Below are 10,000 nucleotides of genomic sequence, written 5' to 3' on the forward strand. Positions count from 1 at the left end.
TATATATATATATATATATATATATATATATATATATATATATATATATATATATATATATATATACACACACACTCAGTATATACTGGCCGCGGGGGCATAAAACAATTAGAATAGCGCCAACGTTATTCCTGCGTGTCGTAAGAGGCGACTAAAAGGGACGGGACGAGGGGGCTGGGAACCCCCTCTCCTGTATAAGTATCCTGTGAGACAGCAACAAAGAGATGGAGCTGGGGGGAGAGTGACTGCTCCCCGCACTCTAGTTTTGGGGTGTTTGAATGTGCGTGGATGTAGTACGATAGAGAGTAAAAGATGTGAGATTGGAAGTATGTTTAGAAGTAGAAGGATGGATGTATTGGCCTTGTGTGAGACAAAGATGAAAGGAAAGGGTGAAGTGATGTTTGGTGAAATGTCTGGTAGAGTGTCTGGGATTGAAAGGGGAAGAGCGAGAGAGGGTGTGGCTTTATTGCTGAGTGAATGGATGACAGGTAAAGTAGTGGAATGGAAGGAGATATCATCTAGGTTAATGTGGGTAAGGGTTAGGTTGGGTAGGGAATGTTGGGCGTTTGTCAGTGCGTATGGGCCAGGTAGTGAGAAAAGTGAAGAAGAGCGGAATGAGTTTTGGAATGAATTAACTAGGTGTGTAGAAGGACTGGGTAGAAGGAATTATGTAGTTGTTATGGGAGACTTAAATGCTAGAGTGGGTGCTGGAGAGGTAGAAGGTGTCATTGGGAAGTATGGCGTACCAGGTGAAAATGAGAGTGGTGAGAGACTGGTAGATATGTGTGTTGAACAAGAGATGGTAATAAGTGCTAGCTTTTTTAAGAAGAAAGATAAAAATAAGTATACATGGGTAAGAGTGGCAAATGGAAGAGTAGTAGAAAGGGCATTAATGGATTATGTGTTGGTAACTAAAAGAATGTTTGGAAGATTGAAAGACGTGCACGTGTTTAGGGGTATGGCTAACGGTATGTCTGATCATTTTTTGGTGGAAGGAAAATTGGTTGTAGCAAAAGAGTGGGGGAATAGAGTAGGTGGATGTAAAAGGGAGCTAGTGAGGGTTGAAGAGCTAATAAAACCTGGGGTAAAAAGTAAATATCAGGAAAGGTTGAAAATGGCATATGACGAGGTGAGAGTAAGAGAAACTGGTAATTTAGAGGAGTGGAAGTTAGCAAAAGAAAATTTTGTTGGGATTGCAAGTGATGTATGTGGCAAGAAGGTTGTTGGAGGCAGCATGAGGAAGGGCAGTGAATGGTGGAATGAAGGAGTGAAGGTAAAAGTGGAAGAGAAAAAGAGGGCTTTTGAAGAATGGCTGCAGAGTAATAGTATAGAGAAGTATGAAAAATATAGAGAGAAAAAGGTGGAAGTAAAGTGCAAGGTACGTGAGGCAAAGAGGGCAGCTGACCTGAGGTGGGGTCAGGGACTGGGTCAGTCATATGAAGAGAATAAGAAGAAGTTTTGGAAAGAAGTGAAGAGAGTAAGAAAATCCAGCACAAGAATTGAAGAGACAGTGAAAGATGGAAATGGAAGGTTGTTAAAAGGAGAGGAGGCAAGGAAAAGGTGGGCGGAATATTTTGAAAGTTTGCTGAATGTTGAGGATGATAGGGAGGCAGAGATAATTGCTGTTCCAGGTGTTGAGGTGCCAGTGATGGGAGATGAGAATGAGAGAGAGATTACAATAGAGGAATTGAGGAGAGCACTAGATGAAACGAGAGTAGGAAAAGCATCTGGTATGGATGGTGTGAAAGCTGAGATGTTGAAGGAAGGGGGTGTGACTGTAATTGAATGGTTGGTGAGATTGTTTAATGTGTGTTTTGTGTTGTCAATGGTACCAGTAGATTGGGTCTGTGCATGTATTGTACCGCTATATAAGGGTAAGGGAGATGTGCACGAGTGTTGTAATTCAAGAGGTATTAGTTTGTTGAGTGTAGTTGGAAAAGTGTATGGTAGAGTACTGATTAATAGGATTAAGGATAAAACAGAGAATGCAATCTGGGAAGTACAGGGTGGTTTTAGAAGAGGTAGGGGTTGTATGAATCAGATTTTTACAGTTAGGCAGATATGCGAGAAATATTTAGCAAAAGGTAAGGAGGTGTATGTTGCGTTTATGGATCTGGAGAAAGCATATGATAGAGTTGATAGGGAAGCAATGTGGAATGTGATGAGGTTATATGGAGTTGGTGGAAGGTTGTTGCAAGCAGTGAAAAGTTTCTACAAAGGTAGTAAAGCATGTGTTAGAATAGGTAATGAAGTGAGCGATTGGTTTCCGGTGAGAGTGGGGCTGAGACAGGGATGTGTGATGTCGCCGTGGTTGTTTAACTTGTATGTTGATGGAGTGGTGAGAGAGGTGAATGCTCGAGTGCTTGGACGAGGATTAAAACTGGTAGACGAGAATGATCATGAATGGGAGGTAAATCAGTTGTTGTTTGCGGATGATACTGTACTGGTAGCAGACACAGAAGAGAAGCTTGACCGACTAGTGACAGAATTTGGAAGGGTGTGTTAGAGAAGGAAGTTGAGAGTTAATGTGGGTAAGAGTAAGGTTATGAGATGTACAAGAAGGGAAGGTGGTGCAAGGTTGAATGTCATGTTGAATGGAGAGTTACTTGAGGAGGTGGATCAGTTTAAGTACTTGGGGTCTGTTGTTGCAGCAAATGGTGGAGTGGAAGCAGATGTACGTCAGAGAGTGAACGAAGGTTGCAAAGTGTTGGGGGCAGTTAAGGGAGTAGTAAAAAATAGAGGGTTGGGCATGAATGTAAAGAGAGTTCTATATGAGAAAGTGATTGTACCAACTGTGATGTATGGATCGGAGTTGTGGGGAATGAAAGTGATGGAGAGACAGAAATTGAATGTGTTTGAGCTGAAGTGTCTGAGGAGTATGGCTGGTGTATCTCGAGCAGATAGGGTCAGGAACGAAGTGGTGAGGGTGAGAACGGGTGTAAGAAATGAGTTAGCGGCTAGAGTGGATATGAATGTGTTGAGGTGGTTTGGCCATGTTGAGAGAATGGAGAATGGCTGTCTGCTAAAGAAGGTGATGAATGCAAGAGTTGATGGGAGAAGTGCAAGAGGAAGGCCAAGGTTTGGGTGAATGGATGGTGTGAAGAAAGCTCTGGGTGATAGGAGGATAGATGTGAGAGAGGCAAGAGAGCGTGCTAGAAATAGGAATGAATGGCGAGCGATTGTGACGCAGTTCCGGTAGGCCCTGCTGCTTCCTCCGGTGCCTTAGATGACCGCGGAGGTAGCAGCAGTAGGGGACTCAGCAGTATGAAGCTTCATCTGTGGTGGAAATGTGGGAGGTTGGGCTGTGTCACCCTAGCAGTACCAGCTGAACTCGGCTGAGTCCCTGGTTAGGCTGGAGGAACATAGAGAGTAGAGGTCCCCTTTTTTGTTTTGTTCTTGTTGATGTCGGCTACCCCCCAAAATTGGGGGAAGTGCCTTTGGTATATGTATGTATGTATGTATATACATTACAACGCCCTCGCTCTTTCTCTTATTAACAGCCTTTGTAGAATTTTTGTAGATAGGTTAGTTGGTTTTGCAAATTATTCTAACCTAACCTAACCTACCTTAGCAGTTAAAAGCCCTTTCAGAAGCCTCAACCTAAACAATAAATATTTAGCCAATCAATTTGAGGTAACTTTTGATGTTTCCGCGCTTGTCATATACAGAGAAACTGAAACAGTAGTCCAGGTTAGCCTAAGCTTGATTGAACCGATGATTAATCTTATATTGTAAATTCACCTGTTTAGATATATAATGTTTATTCAAATATTATCAAATCTGGCGAGGTCTTGCTGGAATCTATAGATAGTGTATTACCGTTGTATCAGGTTACATTGCCCGTTCCTTATATACAGAATATTTGCACTTTAAACCTAAGTTTCTTCCACAAATGTGGAGCTCAGATTAAGTGATATCCAAATGAGCTAGGTGAATTGTATATTTCATTAAATGTTATTGCTTAATGAAATCTTAAGGGAAATTATTTAGTAGCTTTAAGATTTCCCAGGCTTACTTTAGCATTGTACAGTAGACTCGTTAGTATTGTTCAAACTTGTCTGCGATTCATTTCTTTATTTACTGTTATTTTTTCTTGTTCTAGTTAAACTACTTTGAATAAGCCCGGCTAGCTCAGTCGGTAGAGCACGAGACTCTTAATCTCGGGGTCGTGGGTTCGAGCCCCACGTTGGGCGAGAGACTTTTGTTGTAGTATAAATGTAAGTAGAAAACAATTGTATGTTACTGCAGTACAACAGCCTTGTTGTAATTTGAAGCCCGGCTAGCTCAGTCGGTAGAGCACGAGACTCTTAATCTCGGGGTCGTGGGTTCGAGCCCCACGTTGGGCGAGAGACTTTTGTGATGGTATAAATGTAAGTAGAAAACAATTGTATGTTACTGCAGTACAACAGCCTTGTTGTAATTTGAAGCCCGGCTAGCTCAGTCGGTAGAGCACGAGACTCTTAATCTCGGGGTCGTGGGTTCGAGCCCCACGTTGGGCGAGAGACTTTTGTTGTAGTATAAATGTAAGTAGAAAACAATTGTATGTTACTGCAGTACAACAGCCTTGTTGTAATTTGAAGCCCGGCTAGCTCAGTCGGTAGAGCACGAGACTCTTAATCTCGGGGTCGTGGGTTCGAGCCCCACGTTGGGCGAGAGACTTTTGTTGTAGTATAAATGTAAGTAGAAAACAATTGTATGTTACTGCAGTACAACAGCCTTGTTGTAATTTGAAGCCCGGCTAGCTCAGTCGGTAGAGCACGAGACTCTTAATCTCGGGGTCGTGGGTTCGAGCCCCACGTTGGGCGAGAGACTTTTGTGATGGTATAAATGTAAGTAGAAAACAATTGTATGTTACTGCAGTACAACAGCCTTGTTGTAATTTGAAGCCCGGCTAGCTCAGTCGGTAGAGCACGAGACTCTTAATCTCGGGGTCGTGGGTTCGAGCCCCACGTTGGGCGAGAGACTTTTGTTGTAGTATAAATGTAAGTAGAAAACAATTGTATGTTACTGCAGTACAACAGCCTTGTTGTAATTTGAAGCCCGGCTAGCTCAGTCGGTAGAGCACGAGACTCTTAATCTCGGGGTCGTGGGTTCGAGCCCCACGTTGGGCGAGAGACTTTTGTGATGGTATAAATGTAAGTAGAAAACAATTGTATGTTACTGCAGTACAACAGCCTTGTTGTAATTTGAAGCCCGGCTAGCTCAGTCGGTAGAGCACGAGACTCTTAATCTCGGGGTCGTGGGTTCGAGCCCCACGTTGGGCGACAGAATATTTTGAAATGGAAATCAAAGGTTTCTGTATCAGACCCTTTACATATTGGACGCAGAAGCTGATAAAGTAAAGAGACCCCCTTCTCTTCATTCACGTTAAATGGTAATAGGTGTTCGAGATGTAATCGTTTTGTTCTAATTTTTCACTATTGAACTCTACTTGAATTACTTTCCCCTCCTGATCATATTTTCTTTTGCCTATGATGCACATGTAGTTTTTTTTATATATATATTTTTATCGTTATTATTATTATTACTTGCTAAGCTACAACCCTAGTTGTAAAAGCCTGCTATACGCCCTAGGACTCCAACAGGGAAAAATAGCCCAGTGAGGAAAGGAAACAAGAAAATAAATAAACTACAAAGAAGTTATGAACAATTAAAGTAAAATATTTTAAGAACAGTAAATAACATTATAATAATCTATAAACTATAAAAACTTGAAAAAAAAAGAAAAAACTAAAGGGAGAGAAATTAGATAAAATAGTGTGTCTGAGTATACTGCCAAGCAAAAGAATTTTACACCAAGACAGTGGAAGACCGTGACACAGAGGCTATGGGACTACCCTAGAATTGAGAACAATGGTTTGATTTATGAGTGTCCTCCTAGAAGAGCTGCTTATCATAGCTAGAGAGTCTCTTCTACCCTTAACAAGAAGGAAGTAGCCACTTAAAAACTACATTACAGTTGTTAACCTTTGGAACGGAGAAAAATTGTTTGGTAATCTCAGTGCTGTCAGGTGAATGAGGACAGAGGAAAATGTGTAAAGCATAGGCCAGACCATTCGGTGTATGTGTAGGCAAAGGGAGAAAGAACCGTAACCAGAGAGAAGAATCCAATGTAGTACTGTCTGGCCAGCCAAAGGACCCCATAACTCTCTAGCGGTAGTATCTCAACGGGTGGCTGGTTCCCTGGCCAACCTAGAGAGTTATTGGGTCCTTGGACTGGCCAGACAGTACTATATTGGAATAGTCTGGTCTATTCTTTCCACTTTCTCCTGTGACCTCATACACCTGAGAACACCGAGATTACCAAACAATTTTTCTCCGTTCCAAAGGTTAACAACTGTAATGTAGTTTTTAAGTGGCTACTTCCTTCTTGGTAAGGGTAGAAGGGATTCTTTAGCTATGGTAAGCAGCTCTTTTAGGAGAAGGACTCTCCAAAATCAAACCATTATTCTCTAGTCTTGGGTAGTGCCATAGCCTCTGTAACTTGGTCTTCCACTGTCTTAGGTTAGAGTTATCTTGCTTGAAGGTACACTCGGGCACACTAATGTATTTTTTTTTCTCTTGTTTTGTTAAAGTTTTTTGTTGTTTATATAGGAGATATTTATTTAGATGTTACTGTTCTTAAAATATTTTATTTTTCCTTGTTTCCTTTCCTCACTGGGCTATTTTCCCTGTTTGAGCCCCTGGGCTTACAGCATTCTGCTTTTCCAACTAGGGTTGTAGCTTAGCAAGTAATAATAATAATAATAATAATAATAATAATAGCTGTAGTAACTCAACGGGTGGCTGGTGCGTTGACCTATAAAGTTTACAAACTAAAACAGAACAGACTAAAACAGAACAGACTGGCATCCATTTGGTATCAGGAATTCCAAGATGGCAAATGGTTTCTACGATATATATATATGGTATATATATATATATATATATATATATACTGTGTGTACTGTGCGTGTGTGTGTGTATATATATATATATACATATATGCTTATATATATATATATATATATATATATATATATTATATGTATATTTATAATATATATATATATATATATATATATATATATTATATGTATATTTATAATATATATATATATATATATATTGTAAGTATATTTATAATATAATATATATATATATGTATATATATATATATATATATATATATATATATATGCATATTAACAGTCGCATATTCCTTTCTCGTGCATTATAGGTCGTCAAAAACCATTGCAAAGGTTTGACGCTTGGCTCATCCATATCACACTCAGATACAGAAGGTATAGATAATCTTATAATCTCTAAAAGAAATTTAACAGGAAAAGATAAAACGTGGCATTTTTCTGGCATTCTGCGACACCAGTGTTTGGCCCTGACGGTTTGGCACCGTTTAGCGCTGTCATCACATCTCTCGCGTTGCTAGCTGGCACTAACGAAGTAGCTTTGCCCACGACCACTGATTTTTTAAGACAGAGGATGACAAAGCATTATTATTATTATTATAACTTATTATTATTATTATTATTATTATAATTATTATTATTGTTATTATTACTATTATTTATTATTAGTTTTGTTTTTATTATTGTTATTATTATTATTATTATTATTATTATTATTTATAATTTTATTATTATCATTATTAATATTATCATTATTATTATTATTTTTATTATTATTATTATTATTATTATTATTATAATTACTACCTGTCTTTTACGCTACTATGTTTTTCTGATATTCATAAGATTTTTTTTTATCATGGATAAGCACCCTTTTCAAAGAAAGTGTGGCGTCAGAAAAAAAAACCCGTTATCAATATAACCAAGTAAAGATTCACAATCTAGAAGGCCTTTATACTTGCAAAGGCACGTATATTTTTCTTGTAAAAATAGCTACATTCCAAAATCCTCGAGACCCTTACTCATCAACGCTTCCTTATGAACTTCGACCCATTTGTTTGTGGTTTTACCGTATGCGGAAGTATGTTGGTTTTAAAGGCTAGGTCACGCATTCCCTTTTATACTCCCCTATTGCTCCATGTATTGGTTGTTAGCAACTGAATACGTCGAACGCAAAGACGCTTTACGTAAAACGTTAGCGAAATTGTGTATTCCTGGGGGACGGGGATTGGGTACGCACGATTGGAGTAGCCACGACTTTATAGCTTCGATTCTTGTACAGCATTTCTTATCATCTTTATCCTCCTACAAATATTTTTCTGACTTGTGATTATACAACGGCTCTTCACTCCTTTCACAATTGTTCTCTAGTCTTGGGTATTGTCATAGCAATGGTCTTCTAATATCTTGGGTTAGAGATCTCTTGCTTGAGGGCTCTCTCAGGCACACTATTCTATCTTGTTTCTCTTTTTCTTGATATTTTGAATTTATCCTCTTCTTATTTTGGAGCATTTATAGTTTATATATGAAAGATTTATTTTAATATTATTATTCTTAAACTTCTCTTGTAATTCATTTCCTTATTTACTTTCCCAACTGGGCTATTATCCCTGTTGAAGTCCTTGGGCTGATAGCATCCTGTTTTTCCAACCAGGGTTGTAGCTTAGCAAGTAATAATCGTAATTAACAACTTCTATCTTCTCTGTAGCGTTTGCATTCCTTAAATGATTCTTATAATTAATATGATTGCTGACCATTGCTTTTTGTAGCCATCATATTATTTGTTCAAGAAAACGAGATTTCTTAGTGAGGAAAGAGCTTTTATTTTGGTGATTCTCTCTCTCTCTCTCTCTCTCTCTCTCTCTCTCTCTCTCTCTCTCGGTGAACTTTTGTTTATTAAAAAAGGCTCCTTGAGATATCCTTCAAGATCGTCTATATGATAAGAGAGGTCTGCTTTTCCAGCCTACAGCCAGTTTACTTTATCATTCACTTAAGAAATTGGTTCATATTAGGAATTTATATTCTATAAAACATTTGTGCTATAGAGTACTAGATAGAAAAGTATCGTAAGATGGGATATAGCTTCCAGTTAATTTTTTCTTATGTCTTTTTTTTTTCCTGTTTATTTGGTATGTAGAGATTTTATGAACTCGGTTATTATTATTATTATTATTATTATTATTATTATTATTATTAGCTAAGCCACAAGCCTAGTTGGAAAATCAGGATGAAGTAAGCCCAAGGGCTCCAACAGGGAAAAATAGCTCAGTGAGGAAAGGAAATAAATAAAGCGAAGGCATCGCCTTATTTCTGATCCTTATAAAATGTCACATTTTAGTTACAAGCGTAATAAAAGTTTTGAATAAAATGTTGTATTAAGACTCAAAAATAAGAAAAGGCGAACTCCATTAACTCCATAAAAACTAATTTTGTGTAGTGAATGGAACTGTCTGGGAATATTCGAGTGTAAAGGATGATCATGGAAAATTCCATAGAAATTGGATTACGTTATCATCTTTTTACATTCCAATCAAGGATAGATTTAATAAACCCCGTTTTTCACTCGATAATTTAATATGAGAATCAGCTGGATGAGACCTTACCGGAGAATAATGTGGCAGAGTAAAAGAATTAGAAAATGACCTCGAAATAGACAGGTCTCCAAAAATATTTTAGGGATTACCCTACACAAAACAAGGGCTTAATTGCTGAAAATGCAATAATTATTATTATTATTATTACTATTATTATTATTATTATTATTATTGTTGTTGTTGTTGTTATTATTATTAATTGCTAAGCTATAACCCTTGTTGGAAAACCAGATGCTATAAGCTCAGGGGCTCCAACAGGGAAAATAGCCCAGTGAGGAAAGGAAACTAGGAAAAATCAAATATTTTAAGAAAAGTAACATGAAAATAAATATCTCGTATATAAACTATAAAAACTTCAACTAAACAAGATTAAGAGAAATAAGATCGAGTAATGTGCCCGAGTGTACCCCCAAGCAAGAAAACTCCAGACAGTGTAAGACCATGGCACAAAGGCTATGGCACTACCCAAGAATAGAGAACAATGGTTTGATTTTGGAGTGT

General features: G+C 38.0%; 8 non-coding genes across 8 annotated transcripts; all 8 read left to right on the top strand.

Annotated features, from left to right (window-relative positions):
- Window positions 1-4,120: 4,120 nt before the first annotated feature.
- Window positions 4,121-4,193, top strand: TRNAK-CUU (transfer RNA lysine (anticodon CUU)). The gene has a single exon. It is a non-coding gene; the product is annotated as a tRNA-Lys (tRNA).
- An 80-nt stretch (window positions 4,194-4,273) lies between these two features.
- TRNAK-CUU (transfer RNA lysine (anticodon CUU)) lies at window positions 4,274-4,346 on the top strand. Its single transcript has one exon. It is a non-coding gene; the product is annotated as a tRNA-Lys (tRNA).
- Window positions 4,347-4,426: 80 nt separating this feature from the next.
- TRNAK-CUU (transfer RNA lysine (anticodon CUU)) lies at window positions 4,427-4,499 on the top strand. The gene has a single exon. It is a non-coding gene; the product is annotated as a tRNA-Lys (tRNA).
- An 80-nt stretch (window positions 4,500-4,579) lies between these two features.
- TRNAK-CUU (transfer RNA lysine (anticodon CUU)) lies at window positions 4,580-4,652 on the top strand. Its single transcript has one exon. It is a non-coding gene; the product is annotated as a tRNA-Lys (tRNA).
- Window positions 4,653-4,732: 80 nt separating this feature from the next.
- On the top strand, window positions 4,733-4,805 carry TRNAK-CUU (transfer RNA lysine (anticodon CUU)). The gene has a single exon. It is a non-coding gene; the product is annotated as a tRNA-Lys (tRNA).
- Window positions 4,806-4,885: 80 nt separating this feature from the next.
- Window positions 4,886-4,958, top strand: TRNAK-CUU (transfer RNA lysine (anticodon CUU)). The gene has a single exon. It is a non-coding gene; the product is annotated as a tRNA-Lys (tRNA).
- An 80-nt stretch (window positions 4,959-5,038) lies between these two features.
- On the top strand, window positions 5,039-5,111 carry TRNAK-CUU (transfer RNA lysine (anticodon CUU)). Its single transcript has one exon. It is a non-coding gene; the product is annotated as a tRNA-Lys (tRNA).
- An 80-nt stretch (window positions 5,112-5,191) lies between these two features.
- Window positions 5,192-5,264, top strand: TRNAK-CUU (transfer RNA lysine (anticodon CUU)). Its single transcript has one exon. It is a non-coding gene; the product is annotated as a tRNA-Lys (tRNA).
- Window positions 5,265-10,000: the final 4,736 nt, after the last annotated feature.

This window comes from Palaemon carinicauda, chromosome 30, assembly GCF_036898095.1.
Source record: "Palaemon carinicauda isolate YSFRI2023 chromosome 30, ASM3689809v2, whole genome shotgun sequence".
In the NCBI taxonomy this organism is placed as follows: Eukaryota; Metazoa; Arthropoda; class Malacostraca; order Decapoda; family Palaemonidae; genus Palaemon; species Palaemon carinicauda.